At 40.3% G+C, this 16,419-nt stretch overlaps 1 pseudogene; it reads left to right on the top strand.

Moving 5' to 3' along the window:
- The first annotated feature begins 357 nt into the window (after positions 1-357).
- LOC149155735 (sm-like protein LSM8 pseudogene) lies at positions 358-1,019 on the top strand (annotated as a pseudogene).
- Positions 1,020-16,419: the final 15,400 nt, after the last annotated feature.

The raw sequence follows: 16,419 nt of genomic DNA on the forward strand, positions 1-16,419 counted from the left end.
TATTCACCTTCTTCAACACCTTGCTGGACTCCACATAACTTGTGACTATGCGGCTGTTGTGGACTCTTCTCTGGCGAACCGAGACCTCGTTCTCAAAAAATAAAACTGCAGAGCGCATACACCAAAGCTCTTCTCAGCGAAATCAAAAGAATACCAATGAGCGCCTGATAACCGCCAAAGCAGAATGACACAAAATGGATTCGAGCTGCAGACCTCTGAAGCCTTCAAATCACAGACTCTCCTATGGTAATCTCATTGTGTATTTAGCCAGCGTGGAGTTTAATCCGAACAGGCTTCGTTTTTTTTCTCTTTCGTTGCTTAAATCTGTTCAGCTTCTCTTGTCGTCGTATTTCCAAATCAATATTATTGTGCGCTACTTCTTATACGCATTCCGCCATGTCTATTATCTCAGGCTTGGAGGATTTAGTCAATGAAACAATATACGTCATTACCGACGATGGCCGTAACATAGTGGGTATATTGAAGGGATATGATCAGGCCACCAATCTCATTATGGATGAATCTCATGAGCGGGTCTATTCCACTAGGACAAGAGTTGAGCAACTTGTCTTGGGCTTGTACATCATCAGGGGAGATAACATTAGTGTAGTGAGTTGGATGAAGACTTTGATTCAAATCACAGACTCTCGCAGCTCAGGTAAGGCACGCGAATACTAAGATAAAAGAATGATCCCGGCGGCCTGAGACAAACAAAAGGATGACTTGCTCGGTGGAGTAGGCTTTTGGTTAACGGTCGCTACAGAAAACAAATGGAGGCGCAGGTGAGATGTGGGAATTCGCAGAGTATAATCAATGGAGGTGTAGCATAATCAGGTGAAGCAATTAATGCAATGGAGGCACAGGTGAAATAACTCCCTTTTTGAAATGTTTATGACAGTCAGAGAACTGAACAGTCAGACCATGTCAGGACAGCCAGAGAGCGATTAATGTATTCAGAAGAACAGGCAGGCGCAGGCTTGGGTTTAGACTCACAACGAATCCATGCATATAACGCATAGCAAAATGGAACTCACACACAACGAAATTTTTAAACAACGACTGAGATTTCGCAGGGATATGACAGACATGTCAGCCTGCATAACATGGGAAGAATATGAGCAGACTATGCAGGAGGGAGTTACAAAGAACAAGAGCTAAAAAGAAGCTGGCTCTGATACCATGTCAGGACAGGCAGTAACTCCACAAAACAAATAACGGGTTCGTATATTCATTCAATCAGGTAGGTCTGTTATATACATGACGGAGAGACTGTTCAGTCCATCTCCCGATGACTGTTCACATTTCTCAATTATTTATTTACAATAATTCACCCAATCACAAGGATTAGGTGTCAACAAATTTTTCATTAATAAATGCAATGAACCAACCAGTGATGGGACTACCACGTTCCACCTGACCATAGATTGGTTGAGCCAAGTCTCTCTTTAGCCAATCACCCCCGTGCCATATTCCAATCATGAATGTGGGACTCATAGAACACATAAAAACACCAATCATTGTGGATGCCACTGGAGTTCTCTGCCTACAGTTTGAGGAATTTGAGTGCCTCCTAGTCTCTCAAGCTTTACTGTGCATCTGCAGTCTGATCTAGGGATCACTAGGCTCTACACCGAGACATACTCTGAAGGTTTTACCATTCATTCTATCCCAGCATCAATAGGCCCAACAGGGAGAAAATCCACCTGTTGTCTTTATTGTATATCCCGCCATTCACCGGCAAGGATTCCTAGGCCCACCGTGGCACACAATTTGGCTTTACCACAACCCACAATCTGATTTAGGGGTTACTAGGCTAGTGGCTTCGTGCATCCTCATTCTGGTTTAGGGACCACTACCACCATGTGTTTGTCAATTCGGAGATCCACCCCACTCAACTTTGAATCCAATCCGACCATCCCCCACAAAACGCATGAGAGAACCCATCTCATCAAAGCTATCAGGAAATGGCAAGGATAGGCTGAAAATATTGTCACACTTAGCAAAAACCATGCCATGTTAGAAAAGAAACACATGCAATCCCATGCATGCCAAATATAGCAAGGATAATACACATGCAGGTTGATACCTGCAATGCAGCCTATTGTAGTTGCTTGATCCTGCATTTGCCTTCTTGATATTTCATTCCTTTTGCCTTCTTTTCCTTTCTTGATCCAATGCCAAAGTGCTCCAAGACAACTCCATGTCCAAGAGTATGAGAGAGAGAGAATAATGAGAGAGCTCCAAAGCTAAACTGACTAAGTCTTGCCCACTGATCCTTAGAAGCCTTTTTATTAATGAGGCCTCTATTTTCTTCATTTTCCATTATTTTCCTTCAATTTCCTCCTCACATGCAAGTTATGACCTTTCACCTTCCTTTTCTCCTAATTTCCATTATTTTCATAAATAAATGTTCCAAAATACCCTTTTGCCTCTTTAATGCCTTAGCCATTTCCTTTGCCAATTTCCTTAGCCATAAAAAATTAAATGAACACCCCTTAGGATGTCTTAACCACCATTCAACTTGAAATACGTGTCCCATCATCTGTGGTATTTATATATTTTTACATGGAATTTTCACCAGGGTTGTAACAGAACCCTCCCCCTTGGGGGAACACCGTCCTTAGTGTTCAATGACACATATAATCAACATCACTACTAAAAAAAAAACATGCTGCCCATGGAGCTTTATAACATAGCTTGATACATTATTTACAAGGAATGATCTACTCAAAAGAAAAACATCATGACAAAATGACCAGAAAAAACCATGCTGGATGTTGGAGCTTTATAACATAGCTCATTATGTTATTTATAATAACAACATATACACATATGCACATTTGGTAAACCAGCAAATAAGAGAATATGAAGCCCATATCTATAACAAGGGAATCCAGAGGATCACACCTCTACTCTCAACATAATACTAGGATCCACCTCCTTCCCAGCAAGTTCAGAATCCACTGCAAAGTCAAATCTGTATCCAATGTCCAGCACTATAATTTTGTGCCACTTGTCCTCTCAGGGAACAATTACAGGCTCATTGTTCTATGGAACACTCCCAATGTGCATCTGAATCCATATGGCAATGCTAATGACCAAAACAAATCCATCCACGACCTTCCCTTATCTACTACATAGTCCCTTATGAATTGGGTCACCTGTTCTATGCAGTCACTCACCTTCCAAGTTTTTCTAGCACCCCCATCCTAGGCAGTCCATCCCTTGGAAAGGCTTCCTCGCATCGGAAGATAGAAAAATGAGGCATGTACCTGCCTTGAAACCATCATACCATTCATAGAATGCTCATGGAAATCAATGGACACTATTGGGTACTAGTGTCCCACAATGGCCCTACTCCTGAAGTGCTTTTCCAGCATACTGTTGCATGTTCCAATTACTTTGTTGTTGCAAATTCTTACAGTCATTTCAATCACGCAACCGATAATTTCATGCTTCCTGTATCATGCACATAGCTTCCATTAGTTTTCAAATAAATTCAAATCATACCTCATTGGTAGCTCTTCAATAAGGTACATTTGCAATCTTGTTCGCTTCCTATCAAAACAAGTCAAACTATCACATTTGACCAAATCAACATATATAAAGGTATCACATCAGGTTAGCTCAAACACAACCATCATATATCAAAATCATAAATCACATGTAACCATCATAACCAAAATCATAGATCACATGTAATCATCATAAACCAGAATCATACATCATATACCATAATAATAAATGACATGCATAATAAAATTGAAGTAATATACTGATGCTTATCCTTCATCGATCCTTACTTTTTCCTTTGTTCTTTCTGTACACACACTGGATCGGTTGCCACACCCAACAAACACCCAGTGCCTTCTCCTCCACCAGGTGCACATATGCATAGTGTGCATCACACACATACAACCACCATGCAACACATGCACCTATACCTGACATACAACACATACATGTACACCCGATATACAACACAACTCGTACATATATACCCAATGTACAATGCCACACAAGACATGTACCCACACAGAGTACAACACAAAAAGTACTCATGTCACAACACCACCACTTCACAATACACCTATACAGTACCACATGCCAACAACACAACATATGTGACATGCACACAATACCACATGTACACCAGTACCATATATACAACATGTACACAGTACCACTCTTACAGTGCACCAATTGCACAATGTGTACACAATGCCACATGTACATCGCACCATCTATGAAATGTGTACACAATACCACATGTACATAGTACCACATGCACGACATGTATGTGACACCACATGTACACAATGCCACATGCATGACATGTACACAACACCGCCTGCACACATCTGCACTTGTATAACATGTACACAGCACCACATGCACACAACACCACTTGTACAATCATGCACATAACACCATATGTACATAGCACCATATGTACAACATGCACGCAACACCACGTGTACATAGCACTGCATATCCAACACGTAAATAGCATCATCTGTACACAGTGCTGCATATCCAACATGCACAGAGCACCATATGCACACACACTGCATATACATCATGAAGATAGAACAATATGTATACAACATCCCATATGCAATATTCACACAACCCTATTTGTACCATCTTGTACATAACATTACATAAATAACATGTACACATGCTATGTATACACAACACCACATGTGCACACATCATAGATGCAACACGTACAACATATACAATGTATGCACAACAATAGTACCACACTATCCATACCAAGAAACCTTTCTTCCTGTATCTCATCCATGCTTATCCTAGCATGCCGCAGACCACACTACTTTCACTTTGCTGCTGTATCCTTCAACATTACTTATCATAACATAAAAATAGGCATAATACAAGCATACAATACCAAATCATATCCACATGATACTGACCTCGTATATTTGTCATGACTACTCTTCCTAATTGATTCCTCGTAAGACCAAGAACCTCTTCATGTCATTCTCCTGCATAAGCAATTATTCCTCCATGAGAATGATCCCTAAAAACCTTGTCAGACAATAACATAGATACATGGATACATACATACATATATAAACATTAGCGTAAAACAATCATGATCCTGTCAGACAACAACATACATACATACATGTATACATATATAAACTTCAACATAATCATGTTTCTAAAATAATTACCTGATAACATAAGGTCTAGGTTAAGAGAAATTCCTTTATTCATGCAACACATGCACAACATTGAGAACAACGGTTCCCAACATAGCCAAGGCATATGACGCCTCAGATCCATTTACTCCACCTTTTCTAGTTACCTTTCTCATGTATGTACTGCCATGGTCCATTTACCAGAATGAACCCATCTAGTCCAAATGACTATCATAGTCTTCACTTCCGTTGCACTCACTCATACACAAAGCTTCATCTACATCTTGCATCACTTGTTGGGTGCCACATATCTCTCGCTATTTCCATCAACTTTCCTCTTTCCCAACCAATTCCCAAGACTCAAAACATAAAAGGAAAGCCAAGAAACAAACAAGAAGAAAATCATGAAAACTAATAACAACAATATGACACCACAACCAGAGTGGCAAGGCCTTGCACCAAACATAAACAAAACTACAAATCAAGCTCAAAAAATCATAAAATACCAAAAGCACAAGACTAGAAACAAACACCATGACTCAATCCCCATGGTTCCTAGTGCATCCAAGGGAAAGCTCAACCTGAGCCTTCTTCACGATTCATGGCAATCTCTCTTTCCATGCAACTCCCTGCATTATACTATCATTAACACATAACTGTCAATGTATAAATAAGCATAACAATACACCAGTTACCTCATCTTGTTGTGCCAAGCATTTTTCTTGCAACTGAACACATCTGCGACATCTCTCAAGGGACTCCAATCCTTTGACATATCCTCCTGTAACTAAAGACTAGCTAATATACCTGTCAAGTACATTTTCATGAATCTAGCACATATCCACATAATTTCAAACAAAATCAAGGTTAAGAAGACTCCCTGTATGCAAAGCACACATTCATTTGGAATTAGGGTTTCCAAACATAGCCAAATGAATTCTTGTCCAACTCTTTCCTTTTACATTTTTACCTTGTTGTAAGTGAATCTTACCATGTATTGTCACATCACTCAACTATTAGTTATATAAACACATCAATTATTACCTTGTCACTCTAATACCAAGCATGTTTCCTGAAACTGCTCACACATGTCAACCAAATGTTCCAAATATCAAGACAATCATATCTATTAATTTGAAATTAACTTTTACAAACAATCATGTCATAATCCATAGTCAAGTCATAGTCATTAAACATAATGCTACAACTCTCAGCTACTATACTCAAGTACATATCAACTGTATCGACACATATGTGTTAGAACAATCACCTTAAAACAATATCATTTGAACACATACTCATATTATGCAATTCATCGAACATTCAGCCAACTTGAAACATACCAAAATTAACTAGACGACATAATAGACACAAAATGTTCAACATCAATAGACAACATATCAAGAATGAAGCATCAAGTACACTATATAAGGAACCTCATACCTTAGTGTACCTCAGGGGAGTTTGTCTTTTCTGCATAATCAATCTAGTTATCACGATATAACTTCACAACATATCAATTCAAACATAAATCATGATATCCATAATAGTAACTAACTAATATTTTCACATCATAAGCTCATAAGAATTTGGCATTCATGCATAACAATCACATATGTATGATCAGTCTAGATTGGTACAACACGATATCAAAATATGTCGGCTTGTACCTGAATATTGCAACCATAACCATCTGCATAGGTCAAACCAAGTTAACGCAATACATATAACATCAAGATCTTCAATGCAATGAACATAACCATCACACATATGACCAATCCAAATTACAACATCAAGATCTCATCAAGTTAATAGCATATAACAACAATAAGCTATATATCATGCTCATCAACAACATAAAACTGAATCATCAAGCTAACTATCATATAACAATCATCAAGTTAACCTATACCATACTCTTCAGCATCATATAGCATAATCATCAGGTTATATAATATAAAACGACAATAGAAATGCATACAACTACATGTTATTATCATTCTTGACTATCTGACACATGTGCACATAACTACATTAATCAACCAACATCTATCATGAATGTAACCATAACATCAAATACCTGTTCATAAACCTAATGTATATAACCTTAATGCATATAACAATCCTTAACTTACATACTTGCATGCCAGACATGCACTACCTATATGATGATCTTCTCTTGTCCCAAACTCTAATGCTCCAACCTCACTATGATGATCTGCATCCCTTGTTCTCTCTCAACTAACTCATTAGCATCATAACAACCAATAACATGATGATGACCCAAATTAGATACAATGACTTCACCAGGCATGTCTGACCTACTATTCATGCATAACTATAACCGATACCATACTTGCATAACGACTGCATATAGACATATAACACATAAGTACAAAACCATACACACATCCTTCTAGCTAGAGTCCAATCATCAATTCGTGACCACATCAACTACAGAAACCATAACTTCATGCATGACAATAACCATTACTCCATTGTACAAAGTTCCACATGCAACCAACAATATGCATAAGCAATGCCAAACCAACTACCAATACGCATAACCGCATGTAGTCTAACATAATCGATCGGTTCTTGTAATCCACCTACAACACTGATGCATGTAATCAAAATATTATAAATGTAACCTAACATACAAGGATGTAAGTAGGCGACATAAAATCAACATGTAAGTGACATATAATCCATCTGCAACCAGTCACATATTTTTAACGGGAAAAGTGTCTATTCAGAACGACCCTATCCCACTAAGGTGTGACAGTGACCTTAGAAACAAACAGAGAAAACTACTTTTGTATTCTTCTTTATGAACTATAAACGAAGAGGAATAGGATGAACCAACCTGTGTCTTGCGCTAGTCCTTTGATCCAATCTCTCTCCTCTTTGACAGCTTCCAGCTACCTGCTTCCTTACTTGCCCAGCTTCACCAAGTTCCTGTAAGATCATAGAAGAAGGAAACTACACAAAGACATGGATTTATATTCATAAATAGCTTAGGATCAGATTTAAGCTAAACATACAAATGTAACAAACATCGATGATACACAAGCATGTAGGAGAAACTCAAATAGTTTTATTGATATAACAAGAAGATCCAGGAGGAGTTACAACCGATGATTCCTGATCCAGCATCAACCTCCCAGCAAAGAAGCCCCTCTTCACCTCCAACAAAGCATAAATCACCCAATACTCTGATATCTATCTCAAAACCAACAGCAATTCTCTGCAATGTACAAAATTCCAGCCTCTGGATCTCTGGGATGAGGGATCCATATATAGATGTATGCAAGGAGGATGAGTCAGCTTATGATTTGACTAGTGGCTTCTCTCTGTCAGTTCTTGCTTCCACTTGGAGACTGAGAGTCTCTTACTCATCCTTGGTCGAACTCAGTGAGGCAAGTGTCATTGGAGAATATTCTGGAAGCTTCCATTGTCTTTCCACCTCGCGGAATGGCACTGCGATTTGTCATTTCCCGCTCAACGCACCCTGGTAGTGCACTTACGTGTGTTGCAACGCACCTAGCTAGTGTATTTGTGTGCTATGCAACGCAGCTAGCCAGTGGAGCAGCTGAAATGATCCTGATTTGACTGATTCTGAGCAGTTTCTGGTGGAGAACTTCTGGGAGAAGCTGTAATTTGTTGACCTTGTTCCTTTAGGGGTCGGAACAACACTTTTAGGGACTTAGGATCCCTTGGTTTATGGACATTTCATGCTTAGAGCTATAAGGCACAAAAATGTCTATAACAGTTGCCCCCTAAAGTATGAGTCCGTTTATCGGGTGAAATGCTTTATTAGGAGGATCCGAAGTTCTTTCAATGCTGGGAGGAGACCTGTAATAAGATACAATACAATACATTATCTTCATACTGTTTTCATGATCTAGCTGAGGCGGGAATTCCCATGCTCAGCTTTATAAATTCATTTTCATGTACATAGGACAGACAATCGTCTGATGGTAGACTGATGATTCTGATAGAGCCATCATCCTTTTGGTAGGATGATTATCTGTGCTGCAATGTTGTACATTTCAATGTCTTTATTTTCCTGAATATATATCGCAGCCTGGATGGATGAAACTAGATCTGGGGTCTTCAATCTCGTCCAATCTTCACTCTAAGTACAAGTCGATCCATGTGAGAAATGTTCTGAAGTCGAACATGGAAAGACATCGCTTGATTACCAGTCAATGATGTAAACTGTTAACAAGCGCGAGAGGAATCATGAATAATGATGATGACCCTCAAGGTACTGCAGTACAATTCACGTGGTGTGAATAAAGGACTTGGCGTCGAACACCATGCAAAATCTTTCGGTCGAAGGTCATTGATGTATACCTGTCGCCGGAAGTGAGAAACTTGCCATTGAGGCATGCAAGCTTCAAAGTACTGAACGGGGTGTTCCTAGATCAACTTCTTGGATAATGAGCTGATGTTGACAAGAAGCAATCTATCAAAGGAGGGCCTTAATGAATCCCACATCAATGACATGGAACGGAGCAAATGATTTTGATGGAGGTGAAAACGATCTGATGATATACGGTTCATGATGGCGGTCATGAAAGAATGAAGTATAATGTATGGTAGTGGATGGGACACAGGTGACTTCTCTGGATGACTTCTCTTGAACATGTCGGCGACACTTATGTGATGGATTGGTAGCATTAACCCCAAATGTGGATGGTATGGCGTGACCATGGTGATGTGACCGGTGAATGAAACAACCCAACCCGACTTGGACACGGAATGGAAGTGTCATGTTCAAGAGCGACTTGCTACCAATAAAGATTCTTTGAGTTTTCTTCCCAATTTTCCCCCAGTCATTGCTGACCAGTACCTCTTTATTTTTTTCAAGCTTGAGGAGGATAACATATGCTTGTTCTATAATTTTCCCTTCGGGCAAACCCATCGCTATGTTTTAACGAGCCTAGCGATAGTGAAACTCGTTCTCGTCTAAAGACAAGTTTGTCGCTATTAATCTTTTTAATGAGTTTAACGACAAAGATAACTCGGTCCTTTTCATTTTTAGAGAGTCTAAAAAGGTACGTAAAGGCAACTCCAAAATTCATTTTTCGTCATCTAATCCCTTAAGTCCGAAAAAGTATAAAACAATACAGAAGGGGTGAATTTTCGATAGTTTTAACGAGTCGAACAAAACAAGCGCTCAATCTTCTTGTGCAATAATCCCTCAGGTCCAAAAAGATTAAAATCTAGAGGAGGGATAGCACTTCCCGTCACTTTAACGAGCTGGAAGGCCAAAACTCGGCAATCTTTTCATATTTTACGAGTCAGTTGAAAAGAGCTTAAAGAAGACTCGCCTTTTGAGGAACGAGTGATAAAATGGGTAGCAGCTGATTCCAAGTAAGGTTTGGAATTTTCCAATCACGGCAGTGTCACAAGGATGGCTAGTGAAATCACTCTTCGCAGCTGTTCCTCAAAATGGGTAAACAATCAAATGGAGGTGAATGATCGGCCAATGAAAAAGTGGAGGTGACGGTGCAAACACGACCAACGCTTTAATGGCTGAAGTACTACATTCACGGTGGTTATTTACCGTGGAATAGTTCATTTTTTAACGAGCTTAAATGCGGGTGGAAACATTTGCTCATGTCTTATGTTTATTTTTTAACGAGCTTGAACTATGTGCTAAAACTGCTCGATTAATCCAGTCATATGATAAGAATGTCTCATATAAAAATGGCAATTTTTAGATTTTTGCCCCACATCCTTTCTTTATGCAAGTTAGGTGACGACTAATCCTACGAGTTTAAAGGGTTAGAGGTCCTAAAAATTTAAAAAATAAATAGCCGCCCCTCGCTTGCACTCCAAAAGGTTTGCATGCCCCCAGGTATAAAATATGGTTTCAAGGTTACCCCTCAATTTGCAGACAAAACATTTGTTCTATCAGGAAAGACCTACCCCTTACAGGCTACCAAAGATTGTCTTATTCGCATTGTGAATGAAACATTTCTTCGGCGATGTCTACCGAGATAAACAAAGGTGAGCGACGATGCCCGCCAACTCACATAACTTTGACAAGAGAATCTTATTCTAGAATAACCCCTCTTCCACTGACGGACGGGGTACAGACTAGTCATATTCTCCCGCGGAAACCTACCATATACCCAAATTTTTCTTACCGAAGCAGACCAAGACGCATGCCCCCTGGGTTTCAGTCATATCCCTCCGAATTACTCGCGCTTATCGGGAGGATGGACTGGGGATTGAGACATTTCTTGCGTGAAGAGATCATTTAGGGATGGTATATGACTATTTGCTATGCGTGATCCGGGAAATGAAAGCTGGTCCACGAGCTTGACCACTCTTCCTTCGTGCGGAAAACACATTACTCTAAAGAGTGAGGAGACGATGGCTCCCATGCAATAAATATAGTCTCGTCCAAGGAGTAGAATATAATCCAAGGGTCCTTGAACTACCATTACGTTCATGCGAACTGTCTTCCCTCTCAATGTTATGGGCACATCGGAAAGGATCCCTAAAGGTCGACTGGTTCCTTTATCAAAGCCTGTCAGATTTCTCATCTCAGGCAAAAGCGATGGCGAACCAAACGATTTCCAAGCAGTAGAGGAAAGGATACTCACAGAAGCCCCCTCATCTATGATGGTACCAGCCATGACCATTCTATATATTTGAACGATAATTCGGAACGGTATGCTTGCTGGTAAACGGGGTCTGCCTAGTTGATTCCAGTCGAAGGAAACAACTAGGTGGCCTGGAGGTGGGACCGAATAGACAGCCGGGTACGGCTCTGACGAACTTCCTTCCTGCGGTAAAGGAACAGGTAAATTGCCCCCATGTTCATCGGAGTCTGTGTTGATGAAGAGAATTTGGACGGTGTCGTCCTTGTTCTCTTTAGTGACTATATCATCCGAAGATAAAACCTCTGAAGGCAAAACCGGGTCAACTGTTGCCTCAACCTTTTAACTTTCGTCTGCTATGGATCCCGATGGTTTATCTTCAATGATAGGCGCTTCAGCCGACCACTTGAGCGGGCCAGCTAGATTCTCAACTAGCGGCGGACTCGGCAAGAGTTTTTTATATCCAGGAGGAAGTCGTAATGGTGAAACCGGACGATCATCCAAAACTCTTTTAGCTTCGTCTAAGAAGGGACAACGGTGGATGGCATGACTGCCTTCGCACAGTTTACAAGGAAATTTATCTTTCCCTTTTTGTCCTGGGGCTTCACTTTCACTAGTTGACGGTGTGCTTTCAACATGATCACCAGAGGTTGATGACACCGGATTGTGCAAACGAGGAGACCAGTCCCTTAGTATCCGGGGGATGCAGGGACAATCTCTGTGAAAGTGGTCTCCTTTGCAAATGACACATGGCGATTTAGGCCTGGTCGGTGGAGTGTGTGGATTTTCGTTAGACGACACTCATTTTCCCCCATTCGCCTTTGGCTCCTTCTTCTTCTTCTCTTTCTTCTTCTTTTCCTTCTTCTCCTTAGGAACATGGCTTTTAGCTTTACCAGTTCCATCAAGTGAAGAGGAAGGAGGAGAGGAAGTAGAAGGTTGGTGGGCAACTCTGGACTCGTCTAATTGCTGATTCGATTGTTCAGGAATAGTGGTGTTCTGAATGACATTGGTTGAGATGAGCCATACTGGCAAGCCAATTGTCAGTCCTGGAAGCGACAATGTTGCCATATGGGGTGCACCAACATCTCCCCAAGAGGAGAAGGGACTAGGATTTCCACCAAGGGGAATTCCTTGGTTGGTAGACTCCATTTTCTCAACCTAAGATCAACGTAGGAAACGGGTAATGAATATTCCGTTTAAAATAAATTTTTAGATGCTTTGACACAACTTGTTTTTTCAGTTTTTAAGAGTCGAGAAAAAACAAAAGATGACTCTAGTCTCCTTCGATTTTTAATGAGCCTGAAGTGACAAGTGCTCAGGTGGACCTTTTCTGTTAAGGAGTCTGAAAAGGAACGAAAGGGACTGCTCTGGAGATCTAGGTAGAGGGAGTACCAAACCAATCACAAAACTACAGAATACTTTTTACGGTACGGCAGCCAATCTTCCCAAATGCTGTGTTCGGTGCATTGCGATCAGTAGGGCGGCCGACACGGCTTCCTATGGATAAAAGGTTTTAAGCCTATAGGGGTCTCCCAATATATACTCGACGGTACGTGGGAGCACAAGTCTATACTGGCACTTATCGTCTCAAAGTGGAGGAATCACCCAACCATCATTGAGGACAACAGTTACCAGGCTTTACGACGCCGGAATACCTAGCCTAGACCTCTAAATGTTGTGCGTTAAGTTCCAAAGCGTTGTTAGGTTCATTGAATTTATTTTAAGTTGATCTTTCTTATGAAGTTTGCCTTTTGGGGTCACCACGAGATGTAGATGTAATTCCTAAAATGCAATCTAAAGATGATAAGCAAACTTTTATCTCTTTTCAGCAATGAAAATCCTAGCTACAAGGGGAAAAGAAAGACACAATCTTTTCACAAAGAGCAAAGAGCACACTGTAAATGCACTTTCCTAAATCAAGCCAAACAGACTGTCAATATGCAAATGCACATGTGCATGTATTTGTTTTCACTTTCTTAATATTGATGCCTAAAAAGAAAGTTGATGTACAAATCTGAATTTGCTTTCAAGTGACAAACACAAACAAGCTTCTTTTCGAACTCAAAAGGTAGAGATGATTACGACACTTTATGATTTTGAAATAAATACTCGTTTCGACACTAGAAAGTCACAAATTCAAACCAAAGGCAAAAGTAAAAGCATAATCGACTGTCAACAACAAATAAATTTTCTCCTATGATCAAAATCGACACTTGCAACAGATCTAAATCAAAGGACGACAGTAGGACTATTCTACTTTTGCAATGGAAAACTATAAATGATGTAACAAACACACAAAAACATCTATAGTCTTTTTGTACAAAGGAGGCGGAATTACAGCAAAGAAAAGGGGTTTTTAAACAGACACATACACTGATCACAGGCTGCAAAAATCAGGGACAAAACTGAAAAAATGAAGCAAAGAACCTCAACTGCACAAGGCTAGGCTAATCAGTGCACCTGTTACACAGAGAAACTGCATTTCAGCGCAGGTAGCCCTCTCGGGAAGTGATTTGAAATGCAGAACCTCTTCACAGAGCCTGCGCTGGGGCAGAAACGAGAATTCTATCTGGGTTTTGGGTCACGGTTTGCAATTTAATCTATGGTTTTTGGCCGAGTAAAAGCAATCAGTAATGCACAATCAGAGGGTAGATTTAAAGGAGGTCTAAGAGCTATCACAAAGGGCAATCAGATCATTTGTGAGTCAGCTGTTCAAATCATAAACAGATCCAGTGAATGGATTGAAGTAGCAGATGTCTACTTTGCATTTGTTAATGGCAAATGCAGTTCGATTGCTACTTCTAAGTTTATGAAACAAATAACAAGAGAAACACAAACAAACTAATTAGACAATCGTCCCCAGCGGAGTCGCCATTTTGTTAACGGGAAAAGTGTCTATTCAGAACGACCCTATCCCACTAAGGTGTGACAGTGACCTTAGAAACAAACAGAGAAAACTACTTTTGTATTCTTCTTTATGAACTATAAACGAAGAGGAATAGGATGAACCAACCTATGTCTTACGCTAGTCCTTTGATCCAATCTCTCTCCTCTTTGACAGCTTCCAGCTACCTGCTTCCTTACTTGCCCATCTTCACCAAGTTCCTGTAAGATCACAGAAGAAGAAAACTACACAAAGACATGGATTTATATTCATAAATAGCTTAGGATCAGATTTAAGCTAAACATACAAATGTAACAAACATCAATGATACACAAGCATGTAGGAGAAACTCAAATAGTTTTATTGATATAACAAGAAGATCCAGGAGGAGTTACAACCAATGATTCCTGATCTAGCATCAACCTCCCAGAAAAGAAGCCCCTCTTCACCTCCAACAAATCATAAATCACCCAATACTCTGATATCTATCTCAAAACCAACAGCAATTCTCTGCAATGTACAAAATTCCAGCCTCTGGATCTCTGGGATGAGGGATCCATATATCGATGTATGCAAGGAGGATGAGTCAGCTTATGATTTGACTAGTGGCTTCTCTTTGTCAGTTCTTGCTTCCACTTGGAGACTGAGAGTCTCTTACTCATCCTTGGTTGAACTCAGTGAGGCAAGTGTCATTGGAGAAGATTCTGGAAGCTTCCATTGTCTTTCCACCTCGCAGAATGGCACTGCCATTTGTCATTTCCCGCTCAACGCACCCTGGTAGTGCACTTAGGTGCGTTGCAACGCACCTAGCTAGTGTATTTGGGTGCTATGCAATGCAGCTAGCCAGTGGAGCAGCTGAAATGATGCTGATTTGGCTCATTCTGAGCAGTTTCTGGTGGAGAACTTCTGGGAGAAGCTGTAATTTGTTGACCTTGTTCCTTTAGGGGTCGGAACAACACTTTTAGGGACTTAGGATCCCTTGGTTTATGGACATTTCATGCTTAGATCTGTAAGGCACAAAAATGTCTATAACACATATGCATGACCAATACATTTTACGAAATCAACATCAATTTCTTCATAACAACAATACTACAACCATAGTCAATCATCAAGCCAGTGCAACACATATATAAGTGTAAGAGACACACATGCAACTGACATGCATGCATGACCAAGACACATTCAACCCATTCAGTCTAAGAGTTGAACCATGCTCTGATACCACTCTGTAACACCCTCCTCCCACATCTACCCAAGCAACCGGCCAATCATGGTAAACATGCAACAAGAGGCCACTATGATAAGATTCAACCTCCTTGGTGACTTTAAGGAAATGGAATCTATGGAACATCACGTACAGTCATCCAACATCATCCACATAACCTTCAGAATAAATGTCAGCCACTCAGGCTGTCTATCCCTCGGTCCTACTCCTGTTTGAGAAAACTTAGGGCAGGGTAAAACTCCCTAGACATTTCCCAGGCGAGTTAGTTTCAGAACTAACACTCCCTAGACACTACCTAGGTGCTTTATAACGCTTCCCAGACAGTACACTGGCGAGTTAGTCTCAACACTAATGTTAGCATTCCGGGATTTGAGCCACCTTTTCCGGCCCAGAGCCCAGGACACATCCCATAATGGAATGATAATTTAGAATTGGTAAGGATACAAGGCAACAAGGATACAAAAGCAATAATATGAACAAAGTCATAAACAAACCCCTACTAGCCATGACAGGCAT

This window comes from Pinus tabuliformis, chromosome 9 (genome assembly GCF_031772625.1).
Source record: "Pinus tabuliformis cultivar Carrire ecotype Pingquan chromosome 9, CPIR1, whole genome shotgun sequence".
NCBI classification, from domain to species: domain Eukaryota; kingdom Viridiplantae; phylum Streptophyta; class Pinopsida; order Pinales; family Pinaceae; genus Pinus; species Pinus tabuliformis.